At 43.6% G+C, this 16656-nt stretch overlaps 1 protein-coding gene across 10 annotated transcripts in view; it reads left to right on the top strand.

The window, feature by feature from the left end:
• FHIT (fragile histidine triad diadenosine triphosphatase) overlaps positions 1–16656 on the top strand; it is a 1007374-nt gene that overhangs the window by 569313 nt on the left and 421405 nt on the right. The gene's annotated exons all lie outside the window — the stretch shown is intronic.

Here is a 16656-nt window from a genome sequence, read left to right as displayed (position 1 = left end):
CTAGAAATTCATGATGCTGTTTTAACAGGCCTCCTATTGTAACGGAAATATCAGGGAAACATGTTCTCATTTTTGTAAAGCCCAAGGAAAAAAGAATGCCTTAGAGGCTGATAGGCAAGTTTTTCAACAATTTAGAAATGCAATGTGACAGCTAGCAGAATATATATCAACAAGCAGAAAGCTCCTATATATCATAGTCGCTGTCCTAGAATTGATAGAGAGAGGGGATTTTATTTATGTTTGCTTTAGTTTGTGGTGGCCCTGGTTTTAGAATGTTTTCATTTAAAAAACAACAACTGTGAAATCAATTTTTCTTCATCAATATTTTCAGATATTCTGGTACTATATCAATCCCCAGTCCTGCAAAGACTTATGAAGATGTTAAATTAAATACGTATGCATCAGCCTTTGCAGTATAGGCCCCTTACATTGTAGTATCTGAAATTACTTTAGCTAGTTTAATTATGGGTTAGTAACACTAGGGCTGCATTAAATTTGATTATAAGGCCATGCCTTAATTTTTCCCTATTTTTTTAAGTGGGATACTAGTGTAAAATGGAAAGATGTTGAAAAGCAACCCTTTTTCAAACATATGAAGCCAAAAGAATATACTGAATATTTTCATGTAGGAAGCTTTTCTGTCAAAGAACAAGTTTTTGTGAAAACTGATTTTTTTTTCCATGGGAAAATGTCAGTTCTGATTTAAATTTTCCATTTTCCCTACAGGAGATGTTGACACAAGCATTTTTGTTTTGAAATAGTTTCATTTTGACTTAATGTTGTTTCATTTATTGAGGTTCGATTCCTTTATTGATAAGACATCTGATAACCAGGCTCAAATAGTCTATTAATCAAAGATGGCTAAGTACAATACAGAAAGGTTAATACATTATGTATCTGGAGAACAGTCTTGCAGCAGTTACGTTGTTGTGTTCCCAATTTGAGCTTAATTTTGTTCATATTTATATTCTCCTTGTTTATGACAGATAGAAAATTACATACCTTTTTCTTATTTAGGTTTTGTACATAGCATTCCAAAAGGCAGTAGATCATAGAGACATCTACTAACTGTACCTAGCACACAATTAATATTTGGCAAACCTGAACATACATCTTGTTTCTGACAAATTACACACACACACACACACACACACACACACACACACACACACACACACACGTTACAACAGTTTTAACTAGTAATAGATTTCCACAACAAAGCTTAGCATGAGTACAAGGCATTCTGGGATTACATAATATTGGCTACCACATTTCAGCTTTTCAGTTTAAAAAAAGAGAAAGTAAATGCCATTTTTGTCAAAATGTTAAATAAAATGAAAACTGTCATTTTGAATCAAGTTTAGATGCCATGTCATTTTCATTTTGACATGACATTTTAAATAAAAACCAAACAAAAACATTCATTTATTTTAGATATATTGGTTCAAATATTCCTATGAGAAAACTAAACTTTTTCAGCTGAAATTTCTTACAGGAACACATTTGTGTACCTATCCCTAGTGATTTCCCTTCTAACAGGTGTCAACAATAATTGGACTATTTCACTCGGGCTATATAATTTTCACTTGTTTTTTATTCTGGAATAATTATTGCAGGTGATTTTTTTGGTTGGTAATGTAAGCTTTCATGACTATTTTCAGAGTAGCAGCCGTGTTAGTCTGTATCCGCAAAAAGAACAGGAGTACTTGTGGCACCTTAGAGACTAACAAATTTACTAGAGCATAAGCTTTCGTGGGCTAATGCCCACTTCTTCGGATGCATATGCATATGCTCTAATAAATTCCTTAGTCTCTAAGGTGCCACAAGTACTCCTGTTCTTTTCATGACTATGTTACTCTAATAAATACAAATTGAATACAAAATGCCGGCACCCTCCCGTGACTGCACCTTATCCTTTCGTTGTTTGGATTAATCTGGTTTAGATCATATGCTCGAAGGTACAGATGTGTCTAAACAAAGTGTTCTTTAAAGTCCTATGTGCACGCTGGTAATATGTAGGTAAGGATGATAGTAGCTTTGAGGAGAACCCTTTTCCAGCTAGCTGGTGCCATGACTGTACACAGTGATTAATTCAGCCATCAGCATTCATTTTAAAATAAAAGGAGTGTTTGTAAAAGGTGCCATATTGAAAGCACTGGAGACCAAACTTCTCTATTAGTACACAGTACAGGGAATGCAATAGAGAATTGCCATGCAAACTTCTCCACTCACCCTGCCACTGTATTCTGAAGGGACCCTCCTTTGGAGTACCAAAGTAATCCATTCCCTCTCCAGCCTGTGTAATGCTGAGTGTCTCTGTAGAGGTTGTCGCTAAGAGGGCCAATAGTAATGGTTTTTTTGAGCACCAGTACATTTCACATAGGCCTCCACGCAGACTGCATTGACTTTCAGTCACCGTGCCCTCCATTCTGCAAGGCACTGAATGCTCCGGTCAGGTGCTGAGTGCTCTGAACTCCTGCGGACTCCTTTGGGAGCTGAGGGCACCCCCTCTCTTGCAGGGGTTCTCAGCCACTTGCCAAATCAAGCCTCATGAGTCTGGCCTAGATTCAAGCCAGTGACTAACAGGTGAATGGCAATAGGATACAGAGCCTATCTCCTACATCATACAACGCCCCAAAGGAAATCATTCCTGACTGCAAAGGTATGAAAAGCAGCTCTTCTTAGAACTAGTAGCAAAGTTACTGCTTGGGTCATCGAGCCAGCACACTGAGCAGTGAGATCCCCCTATCTCGGACAGTGACTGTTGCTGTGCATTGTCCATGACAGCCTCAAAAATGTCTCTTGTGTGATGGAGCCATAGGCATGTGTTCCTGCCTTTCTGGACTGGTTTCAAAAGCCTTTACAGAGCTAGAACTTTCACTAGTCAAGTTGAATGATGAACCAAAGTGTGTCAGACTCAGTTTTCAGGGCCGGCTCCAGGCACCAGCAAACCAAGCACGTGCCTGGGGCGGCACATTTTCAGGGGCAGCATTCCAGCCAGCCTTTTTTTTTTTTTTTTTTTTTTGCGCTCGGGGCAGCAAAAGCCTAGAGCCGGCCCTGGCAGCAGCAGTGCGTCCTGCATGGGGGGCGCCCTGGGGCCGCTGCGGTTCGCGTCAGGGAGCAGCGCCCGCACCTTATGGCCAGGCGGGCTCTGAGCGCAGGGCACTTGGGCTGGGGGCCGCCCCGCAGGGCGCACGGAGCTGCCTGCAGGAGTCGCAGGGCGGCTGCCCCCCAGTGCCGCAGCCGGAGCTGGGCAAAGCGGCCCGAGCCACCCAGGGACTGCGGCAGGGTGGCCAGGAGCAGCAGTAGCACCAGCAGTGAGGCCACAGTGGGGACCGGTGCCCGGGGCGCTGCCGTGCGGGGCCGCGTCCCGCTCTCCGGGGCTCCGCTCCCTCTGGGGCTGCCCTGCCCCGGCTCCTCGGTCCTGGAGGCGGGAGCCCCGGCTGGAGGGACCCTGAGGGCTGCAGGGAACCCCACTGCTTACCCCGACCCTGCCAGCGCCGGACTGGCTGGAGGTGAGGGGAGAGCGGGCGGAGTCAGCACTGGTGGGGGGGAGCCCAGTACTGGGGCAGCAGGGGGCGTGGGGGGGTGGGGGAGAGAGCCCAGGGTTGGGCGGCACAGGGTGCAGGTGGGGTGGGGGGCAGAGCCCAGTGCTCGGGCGGCAGCGGGGGGGGGGGAGCCCAGGGCTGGAGTGGGGGGCAGCCAAAATATTTTTTGCTTGGGGCGGCAAAAAACCCCTAGAGCCGGCCCTGTCAGTTTAAAAGGACATTGATCCCTTTTTTGGCGTATGGAGCCATGGGAATCATCTATGGCTGCTAAGATGTGGTGAGACCCAGTGGGCAATGAAAGTGCTGAAAGCCAGGAAGGACTGAATTCTAATCTTACCCTCGGACAGGTTTCCGCCAGGGCAGCTCTAATGTCTGCTAGTTGAATCAGTGCATTCCATTCTATCCTGCCTGGGCTCCCTCCTTGGTCTGGCTGGTTGTAGATGTGTTGACAGAAGAAGTTGTATGTGCCTGTTGGCACTGAAGTCCCCACTCTGGGCTGACTTCCCTCCATTCCGGGTGAATTTGACCCAAAGTTTGTAATACACTGAATGCACCTCAAGAATACCAGTGATAGATGGTAGTAGCATTAGTATATTATTTTTCAGCAGGTAGTGTACTCTTGTAGAATATTTTAACATCTAAAATGCTGTGTGTGTTGTTGGTTTTTTTTTTTTTGCACCATAAGCCTGCTACCTGTGATTCATTGAGAAATCAGCACTGGATCACAACATTGAGCTAGGTTTCAAATCACCCTTGCCTTGGTCTTCATATCCCCTGTCTCTAAGGGGGAAATGGAAAAGAAGGACCCAGGTGAGTTAACTGTGGAGGCTGTTTGGTTAAAATGCAATTAAGTAGAAAAAGGAATGCAATGAAAGTGGTGTTTTAATGCCAAAAGTAGCAATAAAAGAATGCTTCTGGCTTCCGTCTTAATCCATGGCAACCCCCCAGCCAGAATATATAATGAATAATCTTATGTGAAAGATACACAGAAAGAGACAGAAACCACATCATGGCCTATATCAAACTAGATGTTTTAAGTGATACTCATCAGCAGAAAAATCAGGTTAGGGGCTGCATTCAGTATTATTCAGATTGCTTAAAGTGTTATGTATGGACATCTTTTTCTGTAGTGAGATTTTGTTCCAGTTTCTTTATTAGCATGGCAAAAGACAGATAAATAAATACAACTATGCTGCTATATACCGCTACTTGCAATATGATAATTAAAAGCTTTCTACTGTGCTTGGAGAACCATTTATAAAATAAGTGAGTGTAGAAGTAGTCTGATGGAAACATGAGAAATAAGTGGAAATAGTCAATTTTGTATTTCTGTGCAGAATGCATCATTTGGGTAGTTTTCAAAATGTAGCATAAGAGGCGGTGAATTTATTTGCCATCAAGCATAATGTGTAGGTATGAGACACTGTTTAATGTGCAGTGTTCAAAATAGTTTTAGAAAGTACGGTGGAATTTTTCTAGCTCTCGCACTCTCTCTGTATTGCAGACAAATGCACTTTTGTTCTCTCCCCTTAATCTGCAAACATGCTTATATTGTATGTAAACTAGCTAGTATTTACCAATTTCTGCTTCAAGAACATACCCAAAACACACAATTTCCTTACGAGTTGTCACTTTTGTAAGTCTGTCTAGTCTGATCTGAAGAGCTGTCATTAAAGCAGTGTCCAGTAATATAAAGATGTTTGCGCTAAATATAACTCCAGTTTTTAGAAAGCCTACATTAGAAGAATGTAAAGATTTCAGGTGGAGGCACTCAGGAGTCAGGAAATTCCAGTGTTAAGCTTGAAGAGGGAGACTAAGCGGTGGGAAGAGGGGAAGACTGAGGGGATTGATTAGAAAAGAGAAATGATGGAGATGAGGGGACTGGAGTTGTGATGGAAAGAAAGTAGATTATGAGGGGCTGAGAAAACAAGAGGATGAAGGAAGAAGGCAGTTAAAGAACATGGGAAAAGATACAACACAACTTGAGAGAGATTCTGGGCTGGGTTGGGTTGTTTTATTAAACTGCAAAGAACATAGATATCAGCCCAAGGAATTAATGCCATCTTCTTACCAGAGCTTGTAAAATGAGCGAGGCCATTTCCTGCCAACATTCAGATGGAAAACCAGCCAGTAAAATGGAAGTGTTGCAGGAACTAGTGTTGGCGAGCTGATAGGCAGCACTCCTCCCCAAGTCAGTACTGAACCAATGATCCAGCATCACGTGAAGGGGCACTTTGCATCTCTCAGGTGAGATATCAAACCAAATGTCTCAAACAAAAATACTTCCCCTACAGAATACAAAACTTTTGCATTCGGCTGGTATGATGCTTAGTTCCAGATAACATTCTTGTATCCAGCTCCTAGTCTGAAAGAAGTTTCAGGGAGGTATTATAATATCACATCACTAGAGAGCTACGGGAGCTTCTTTCATACATACTGTAGGATATTTCTAAAAATAAATTACTGTGCTAGACAACTGGGGACAATGTGAACAGTCAATTAGAGTGGAATGTAGGCATAAGGTGATATCTTCCCTGTCAACTCTGAATGGAAAACAGAAAAACAACTCACTAAAATAAAGTTCATATACTAAATAGATACAGCTCATAATCAGTAGGAACAGCCGTTCTAAAATATGTTCACCCAAACCCTATGATTTCCCAGCCACCAGTATAGATGCTGTTCTGGGAAGAACATTGCAAATCTTTTGTATGGCACCTTCAACCCTGAATAATTAGAAAGAAAGACTTTCAAGTTGGCTTCAGGTTTTAGGTTGTTATATAAATAAGTTCACAGGAATCTCAAATGCTTTACATAAATCTGACAGCAACTATAAAAGGCTTTTGAACATTTTCGTTGCCAAAGTCCCAGCGACTGCTGGAATCTTAAATAGCCTGTTTTTAAGCTTCAATTTCGAAGCTTTTTGTCATGTTTAATAATGTGGTGAATAATTCCTTCTCTGTTATAATCCACAAGGATCTTTGAGCCATGAGATGGATATTTTCCAGAAATATAAATTTAAGGGCCTTTCTACCCAGAACACACAACTTCCTTTACACGTTGTCACTTTTGCAAGTCTGTCTATGTTTTTGTCTGTCTCTGTCTGTCTAGTCTGATCCGAAGAGCTGTCATTAAAACATGCTGATTTGAAAGGATGCTGTAGGTGTACATTATGTTTGAAATGAGAGAGTTCCATACTAAACAGGATAATTGCATCCTAAACCCAGATGTGCAACATCAACCTTAACACGAAGAATACTACCAAGAGCCTAATGGCAGGACCCCTATTGCAGACACAGGCCAGAAAAGTGAGAGAGTGCCACAGTGGGAGGGGAGATGCAGGGTTTCCTCCAGTCTCATCTCTGCACGTAGCAACTATCTCTGTGCAGAAGTTGTGAACAGAAGAGGCAGCTTTGCCAAGTTTGGGCAAGGCTCTGCTCACAGGAGGGGTGAATTTCCCAAGGGAAGTCGGGGAAGGGCCAAAGGGACCTATGTGCAGAGAGGACTGAAGTTAAGAGAGAGGAGATGCTTGAGCCAGATTCAAAGGGAGATTTAAGGGATTGATCTGTACACCCTCCTCCAGCACCTCACACTCTGACCCTCTTAAACTCTCTGACGGAGTAATTCAAATGGCCAGTGCGTAACATACAGCTCCTCACGCATCACCTCTGAATTTGGGCCTATTCGTTTTGGTTGCACCATGAGATTTTTTACCAGATACATACTAAACTTGAAATTTAAAGAAACAAAAGAGGGGTGTTGCTCGTTGATCACTGAAGTGACAACGTGTTGCTGTGTAACACTATTATTTAGGGCCAGTTTGTTCTCTGGGAACACAAGACAGTGCCTCCCAGGACTCTTGGAGAACACAGAAACTGCACCTTCTGTTTGGAGGGTGCAGCCTGTGCTTCATTTGATGAACCACCTATGTTGACTGGTGGTTTTGAAGCTAAAAATCCATCTGATAGGAGGATCCATCTGGCTTGTTTGAAGAGAGAAAGGAGCAGCCCACCGCTCCCCAGTAGGGAGAACCTGTTGCAGAAGTGCAATTAACAATTTCAAGTGTGCAATTTAATCTAGGGAAAGTCTTTGTGGCCCCCAACTAATTTAGGGGTGGTGTATATGTGTGTTCTTAATACGATTAACATCTACAATAGGGTTCCCAAAGCAAGGCTGTTACATTTTCAGAGTGGCCTCAACCCAGCCCTTAAATATGCTCCAAATTTGCCTTGACATGTACTCAGCACGCGCCCAAACTGGATTGTTACCAACAGGTTTGTATAGGCAAGCACATGCTTTGTCCAATGCAAAATTTGAGTGTACAGAATTAGAGCTCAGTTATACAAAGGTTTATGAACATACTGAAGTTTATGCACTGTGAATATGTCTTCGCAGGAGTGGGGCTTAAGAGGCCATTTTTGAAAAACGTATCCCTAATAGTTCAAAATGAAAATGCTTGTCCTTTGCAGTTCTTCTTTAACTATTCTCCAGTGAATGAACGAATCTTAATCCTCAATGCACCAAAGGGGAATAATCTGACATCAGAGAGTTATTTTAGAAAATATCCTACTATAGAAACATTACAAAATGGTAAAAATGATGGTCTTCCAGGCATGCCTTTTACTGCTGTATATACCAAATGATTTGTTGTTTACTTCTGGCAGATGAAGTCCAACCTAAGGCTCTCTACACAGCCATGGAAAACAAATCACTAGCCAACATAAACAGTCTGAATAGCATCTGGAAACCAAACCCACTGAATTTGTCACACGTTTTCACTTTCTAATCACAATTTTTTCAAAATTTTAAATGACAAATGTGTACCATAAAATGTTCTTAAAGATCCATCTAAAATGAAGTTTATTTAATAAGAAAATTTATAGAAGGAATTTTCATCTTGTGATTGAATAAAAGGTTTATCTGCCTATTTTGAAATCTATTACTGAGTCTGTCTGTGATATTAATGCCCTGCATTGTAGAGCTCTCATCAAAAGACACAATAAAATTGTTTTCTTTTTGTGAATACCTCTGCTGTTTTGCAATCAAAGCTCTTTGCAATTTGTCATTTTATTCACCATTTTACAATGTCACTCTTTAATAAGGTTCTTTTATTTGCAGTTGTTCACTTTCTGGGAATAGTTTTTCCATTTCAGGAGAAGTCCTTCTGGTTTCTTGTAGTATTTCCAATTTCCCTCTTCGGATTTTCAGACTCATGCAGCACTATCACCTCTTCCTCTCCATTTTATCATAGGACCCTCCTTCATTATACATTTCCCCTTGTTTTATGACACATTTCTCCTCCTTCACTTTGCAATTATTTCAAACAGATTTAATATATAGTTGTCCACATTCACTTTATGGTTATGGATAATGTGTGGATGGCACTACTGTTCCATTAATTTTTAATGAACCGGCTCTTTATCCAGTAGTATCTAATAAAGATAATATCAGACTGCATTGTCATACTGCAGAGCTCTGGAAACTTTTTAATATTCCTTACTGCACAAGCATGGTTCCAGCCTTTTTCTCTCTCTCTCTCCTTCCTCCCAATACTCGGTATCTCAGCCATATTTCCATTATTTAGTCAAGAGTCTGTACATTCATTCCTGGCAGGTCAAGACCAAGTTACAGTTAATTGGTAGGGATATGTGAAGAAGTTCTGAAAGTTCCAGGCCACACACTGACTGACTCGATTGTTTTCATTTTCTGTGTCTCAAGAACTGACATTTGCAAAATCAGCTGAAAAATAATACCAGTCAATGCCTCCTATGCCCATTCTTTAAAGTTCTAGCATTTTTATCTCTGGCGAGATGGGCATTTTATGGGCATCTAAGAAAATAGAGCTTGTGATTCTGCCGATGTCCATTGTGGATCTTGTAAAATCAGACTTTTATTTGAAACAGGCAAAGTGACTTTTACTGAGGAAGTAGCAGTTGCAAACATGTACTAACAAAAGGAATATTGGAGCCAGAGTGAACACACATTTATCCATCGTATGATTTCACCGTTTGTCCAGAAGTTCACTTCCTTCACTGGCAGTGAACGAGCTAGTCTTTTCCTTACAAAAAGTGATATTAAGTAATTAAAAACACTATTCTGAGTACTGCGTATTTCCTTTGTGCATAAAAGAATAATGCAGGCAAAGAAGGTTTCAAATTCCCCATATGGAGAGCTATTGAGTTTTTTCTGTAAATTGAGCACTTGCAAAAGGTGCTGAATTGTCAGCCATGGAGAAGGAATCCTCTGCTTGGCCACAGAACAAACCACACCAATACAGAGTTGTCACATTGTTCCAACCATGTTCCTCAACCTCCTTCTGAAGGGGTATCTGGATGATGAGAGGACAGTGCAGTCTCCAGAAACATTGAGTCCTTAGCTTGACCCTGGAAAGACCAATATCATTAGTGATATTTCTGATGTGGACAATTCACCTAAAGGGACCTTGACTCAGCCTGCTAACTCATTTCATTTAGGCCACCCAGTTGCCCTTGGATGGTAGTCACTACTGGCCTTGGCTGAATTTGAGCCACTGATGGATTTGGAAGCGTTTATATGCCCATTACCCAAATGGTACACATTTTAAATCAACTTTCTGCTCATTCACATCTCTACAGTAAAGGTACTGTCCCCAGATCACATACTATGTTATGACCGAGTCAGTGATGAGAATCTCTCACCCTTTTGAGTGGTAATAAGATCTTAGAGTTTTTTTAAAATGCTCAAATGTAGGGAACTTCCAATCCAACAATGAAGATTCGAACACCAGGCATAGTCCCAGGCTTCCTACTCTGGGCTCCAGCTCCATTTTCAATAAGGGCAGCAGATCATTCCAAAGTCCAGCCTCCACTTCACTGATTGGTGAAACAACCTGCCACCCACCACCGAGGGGCCAGTCATATACTCTTGTAATTCCCCTTCCTGCTAAATCCCAGAAACTGCATGAGTTCTAATTTTACTCTTCATATACAGCCCAGAGGCAACACTCCCCAACCCAGCATCCCCTGTATCGCTAAAGCCTGCAGAACCCAGTCTAGCTCTTCCACATTCCCTTTATGGGCTTCAGATGCTGCTATACCTGTCTTGTTCACTTTCTAAGGCCTGGTCTACACTGGGGGGGGGGGGAGGAAATCGATCTAAGTTAAGCAACTACGTGAATAACATAGCTGAAATCGATGTACTTAGACCTATTCACCGCGGTATCTTCACTGCAGTGAGTTGACTGCTGCCGCTCCCCCGTCGACTCCACCTGCGCCTCTCGCGGTTGTGGAGTACAGGAGTCGACGGGAGAGCGCTCGGGGATCATTTATCACATCTAGACTAGACGCAATAAATCAACCCCCGCTGGATCGATCGCTGCCTGCCAATCCGGCGGGTAGTGTAGACAAACCCTTAGTAGGAGTGAGTACTTCCACCCTCCAGATATAATCTGCAGGTTATTTTTCAAACTGTCTTTTCTACACATCCTGACAGCAGACCCCAGTATACCTCCTTCTTCTTAAAGCCACCTATGCATAAACCCTCCCTAAAGTTGAGCTGTGCACTCTCTGGATGTGGGGGTTAGGGCTGTAAAGCAAATCAATATAAAGACTGTAAATCAAAAACTGCTTTTAAATGTACTGTACTTAGGTAAGGAAATGTTTAGATTTTGTTCCCATCATTCCAGAAGTAATCCTAATCTGATCAATGTGTGTAGCTTTTATTAATCTTCAGATACAGAAGAAAGAAACTCAAACCCCTCTTTCTTTAAGTCCAAATTTCAAAAACACCAGCCTGTGATTTAAATATTTGTGAAAGGTATTTCAAAGAGGTGGGATTTTTTCCATAAGGACTAAAGTACCATTCACATAACAGCATACGTATAAATCAGTTTCTGTACCGAATGACTGGAGGACAGCTAATGTGATGCCAATTTTTAAAAAGGGTCCAGAGGTGACTCTATTTTTAAATCTCTGATTGGGGTAGGTTTTTTGTGGGGTGGGGCTGGTAGGAATTCGGGAGTAGGAGGGGCTGTTCGTATTGTGAGTGTCATTTATGGTGGAAAGGCTTGCTCAGAACGGAAGGTTTTGCAACATTTCCTAAAGATGGTCAGATTCTAGGCTGGCCTGATTTCCCCTGGAAGATTGCTCGAGAGCCAGATCTCCTTGACAGGGAATGCGGAGTCCCAGTTCTCTCATGCGGAGTCCTGGGCTTTGTGATCTGCATTGTCCTAGAGGAGCATCTCTGTTGTGGGAGACCTTTCCTGTAGCTTGGTCTTAATCCACTCATTGAAATGTGAAAATTAGGGCCAAAGCCTTAAACTGGCATTGGAAGCTGATGGAGCCAATGGAGGGACTTGACTATGGTCCTGATAGGCCACCAGGAGCACAGGTCATGGTGAAAGCAGGCAGCCATGTTCTCTACCAGCAGGAGCCCGTGCATTGTCTTCACACACAATGAGTAACCCAGCCTGATGTGACAAGTGCATCGATCACTGGGGCCAGGTCTTTGTGCCGTAGGAAGGGATGAAGTTTCCTAGTGAGGTGAAAAGGCATTTTTGGAAACTGATGCTGCCTAGTTATCTAGTCTTAGTGAGGAGTCAAACAGGACCTTGAGGCTTTGCGCCACGTTGTGGAATGGGGGCTGAGTGTCTTCAATGGAATGTGGAGACAACGTTTTTGGACAGTTCTCAAAACATTTCCCTTTTCCGACCAGCACTGCTTCCATTTTGCCTGGGTTCATCTAGAGCCAGATGCTTTTCATCCAAGAGCAAGTCTCCTGTAGGTGTAGTCTACTGAGATGGAACTAGACAGCTGAATGTCATTAGCATACTGTCAGAGTGACAAGGTGGATGAGGGAATATCTTTATTGGACCAACGTCTGTTGGTGAGGGAGACAAGCTTCCGAGTTTACACAGAGCTCTTCTGGTCTTTAGCATGCAGCCCCCGCACCCCAGCGCCCTTCCTCATCCCCCGGCCCCCTGTTGGCTTGCTGCATCCGTCCTCAGTCCCCCACCCACCGCTTGCCTCCTCACCCCCGCCCGCCTGCCCACCGCTCACTCGCTCGCATCTTCACCCCCCCCGCCCGCCACTCACCTCTTCACCCCCCCCGCCGCCCGCCACACACCCCTACAGCGCCAACTTCCCCTCTGCCGGGTGGGTGCTCGCCCTCCCCCTGCCTCTTCCCGCGCAAGCATCCGCCCTCACTCAGCCCCCATTCCACCCCCTTCCCCCAAGTCCCCGCCCTGCCCTGCCTCTTCTCCATATCCTTCCCTGAGCCTGCCGCGTCCCCGCTCCTCCCACTCCCTCCTGGAAAGCACTAAGCGCCGCCAAGCAGCTGTTAGGCGACGGGAAGCGCTTGGGTGGGGAGGAGCGGGGACACGGCACTCTGAGGGGAAGGGGGGGAGGAGGAGGGGGGAGCTTGGCTGCAATTTTTCCCCATGGGTGCTCCAACCCTGGAGCACCCATGGGGTCGGCGCCTCCCTCCCGCTCACCTACTTACTTGAATATCGGGACAAATGGCGTCCCGATTGTACATTGATCGGGACGCAAGACAAAGGCTTAAATATCGGGACAGTCCCGATTTTATCAGGACATCTGGTCACCCTAGTATATTGTAAAGGGGGGGGGAGAGGGGAACTCCCACGGTGCGTGGAAGCCAAGTCCTTATTCTACACTGTTCCCATGGGCAGAAAGCGTTGTCGATTTTAAGTCCTTTTAACTGCCTCCCCGATTCCTTTTTATCATCTTAAAAATCATCATTAGGCATATCTGCAACTTGACAAGATTCGAAAACCAGAGCAGGGATTTGACTGGAGGTAGAAGTTGTTTCCAACTTACTCCCCAGTTGCATGTGCTCGTTCTGTTCTCTCCTCCTCCTCCTCCTTTCCCAGCTCTCCAGTACTGTAGTCCCAGGCAGCACTAGCTTCTGGTGTCATTTGCATAATCTTGCTGTAAGGAACAACCTACTTTGAGTTGTTTTCCTAAAGCTCTTTCCAAAAGCCCCCCTAAGGCTACCTTTTAAAAGAGTGTTGTTATGTTGTTATATAAGTTAGTGCTTAAAAAAAAAAATGTCCTGAAAATAAGAACCCACGGGGCGAAGTGTTTCAAACGTGGCTTCTAATTCTGCAGGCACAGTTTGCATTCACAGATGCTGCCCATGTGTGAAAATTCATCAATCACACAAAACTGTGCACACACAAGTAGGGGCTCCTTTCAAAATTTCTGCCCACACTGTTCCTGTTGAAGCCAACAGCCAATCTTTCATTTACTCCAACAAGAGCAGGAGCCAGGCCTTCAGCACAGTAAAATCAAACACAGGCCCTGGTCCTGCAAGTTTATGTGTGTGGGCAGATCCCGGGGGCCATGTGGAACAGCCCTGTCGTCCTGCCTGGGCATAAATGTCTGTGGGCACAGATCAGCTTGCATTACTGGGAACTAAAATGGTATAGTTTAAAAATGAGCTTGTTAATAGAGCTTGCAGTATTGCTTCTTCAGATCAGCTGTAATTTTTTAGAGCACATACAGACATTTATCTCCAGCCTGAAACCACTCAGCTTCAATCCTCACAAGGCAGGCAAAGTCAGAAATATCCAGAGCAAGGAAATGCATAACCAGAAAAAAGGGCACGCTGGGGCTTTTGGGGTAGGGAGGGGAAAACCCCTCTCTTGGTAAGAGTTGAAACCCTAGTGCATACACACACATATCCAAAGACGACAATAAATATCGGTGCACAAAATGTGTCATCGAAAAACAACCAAGGATTCATCCCAGTAGGAAGGATCTGCAAATCAATACAAAACTGTAAGTTTTCTTATTGAATCTCATTCTCTATCCCCACAAAGGGCTAAATGCAAAAAAAAGAGAGCCCCAAAGCAGCATCCTACATTAAAAGAATCCCAGGTATCAGCTAGTGCCTAATCAATCCGAAGTGACTTCATTTTTAACTTTTACATGCATAAAATAATCTTAATGAGTGTAACTGTTGTTGAAACCTGAAAATCAATAGCCAGCACAGTGGTGTGTAGCTGAGTGTACTGCTACCCTTGCAGATGTATCTCTACAGCTCTGTGCTGTCAGCTCAAATGCCAAAGTACATAGCATTATTCAGGTGCCACTAGTGAGTATCACTGATTGTTTGTATAGAGCTAGAGACATGGTAGGTGCTTTACAGAAAAATGCGCTAACAAGGTTCATGCCATGAGTCGTTTACAGTATAAATAGGTGACGTACCAAAGGAGGAGGAAGTGAAGCAAGAAGCAAGCAAATGAGCAGCGACATTTAGCATATGGCTTGTTACTTCCAGATGAGGGTGATGATCTTTATCAGTTTTGTTAACACTTGGACGAGGGGAAGGCTAAGGTTCAGAGTCCTTCAGGTAACGTGTGTTTTGAGGAGTGACTTGGGGGAGAGGGGAGGGGCAAAGTGTAGAGGGTTGCAGGTGGAGAGAGTCACGTGACAAGGGGATGGCAATATGAGTGGGAGGAGAACAATGGAGCAGTTGAGTGGCTTTGGTGGAACCTGAAAACCTGAATGAGGAGACTAAAGGAGACGCACAGGGCATGGGAAGGCCTGTATACGAAGAGAGGAATGGCCTGGTCTGAGCAGTGGGGGAGAGCGATTGTGTTTTGTGGCTGCGTTTTGAATGGGTAGAAGGCAGATATATGTATCTATTGATGTCAGTGGGACTATTCAAAGTTAAACCCATTTGTAAATACCTTGCTGAATAGATGACTCATGTGCTTAAGGTCAGGGACCTGACTGACTGTATCAGGGCCGCTCAGCGGAAAGGGTCAGCAGTTGCTGCGTGAAAACTATCAAATGACTTTGAGAGACGTAGTTCGGGTACAGGCCAAATGATCCGGCTGTATGTGGGTGAAGGCAGAATTCAGCCTCCTCTCCCCCCAAGGTGTAGGTCTGCAGTTCAGACCCTTGCCCTGGAGTAGTGGCTGTAGTGCCTTTTTAACTTGCCCAATGCATCGAGGCCACTGGATCCTCATGAGTGCAGAATCTGAGACCCTTCCTTCAGCCTGTCCCAGGTACGGCTCTCTGAATTGGCCTATGTGGAGCTGCCAAAGGCCCCCATAGATGATAACCATGGCCCTGCCTCACTCTACACTGTCCTAGCTTGGGGTTCAAGTGTTGCTGAGGTCTTTATGCTGTTTTCCACACCAGAGTGAATTTCACCCTAGGGGGGGGAAAACGCTGCTGCTGGGATTTGGGATTAGAGATGCATTGTTAACTAGCCAGATAATTAAATGTCAGAAATCTTGTTTAAGTTGGCTGGGAAATGGATGATATGAATAGAAATTACACTTACCTTAAATCATATTTGCTGATGGCAGGAAAAAAAACCCTGTTCTGGGTATTGAAAAGAGTCTCCTTTATGTCTGTGGCTTTTGTTTAGAAGATTTCTTCAATCACTGCAAGAGTTGATTCTTGTTTTATGTACATGTTTAGCCACTTCAAAAAAGTATGGCGTTGCCATATATGTACATATTATTTTACTTGTGTCAATTGTTTACGTCAGAGATACCGAAACATGAAACTGAGTTTGGAGAACTCCTTATGGTGAAGTCATGAATCTCATATCATTCACCTTTAATGGATGTTAAACCTATCTGTACACATTACCAGCATCTGTATGCAAGCCAGATGTCTCCCTCTCTGAATTCTGTGTCAGCTGTCGTGTAGCACTGACTTTCCAACAGAAACTTGGACTATTCCTTATTTAAGCACTTTACTATCAGTAAAGTACCATAAAGGATTAAATATAACCTGGGTCAGTGTTTTGTTTTGTTTTTTGCCATTGTAACCCCAGAATCAACCTAATTACTTGTTACTATCGGTCATTCAATCAAAAAACCTTGTACAAATCGATAAAGCAAGTACCATAATAATATCCTTTGTCCAAGCCCTTTAGTACATCATCTACCACCTTAATTGCTGCTGATACAGAGTCACATGATGTTTTAAATCTGGACTGATTTGTTTTAGCAGTGACATTTACTCACATAATGCATGATCATTAACATCTCCTTTCATCATTTTTCCAGTTATTGACCTTGGAGCAGCTGTTCCTGGTTTGTTTAGAAAAATTGTGATTACCCTTTCGTCGTTTTGTTCTGCCTCTT

Source organism: Chrysemys picta, chromosome 7, assembly GCF_011386835.1.
Source record: "Chrysemys picta bellii isolate R12L10 chromosome 7, ASM1138683v2, whole genome shotgun sequence".
In the NCBI taxonomy this organism is placed as follows: domain Eukaryota; kingdom Metazoa; phylum Chordata; order Testudines; family Emydidae; genus Chrysemys; species Chrysemys picta.
Note: the sequence above shows the minus strand (reverse complement) of the source record. Positions and strands in the feature narration are given on the sequence as shown.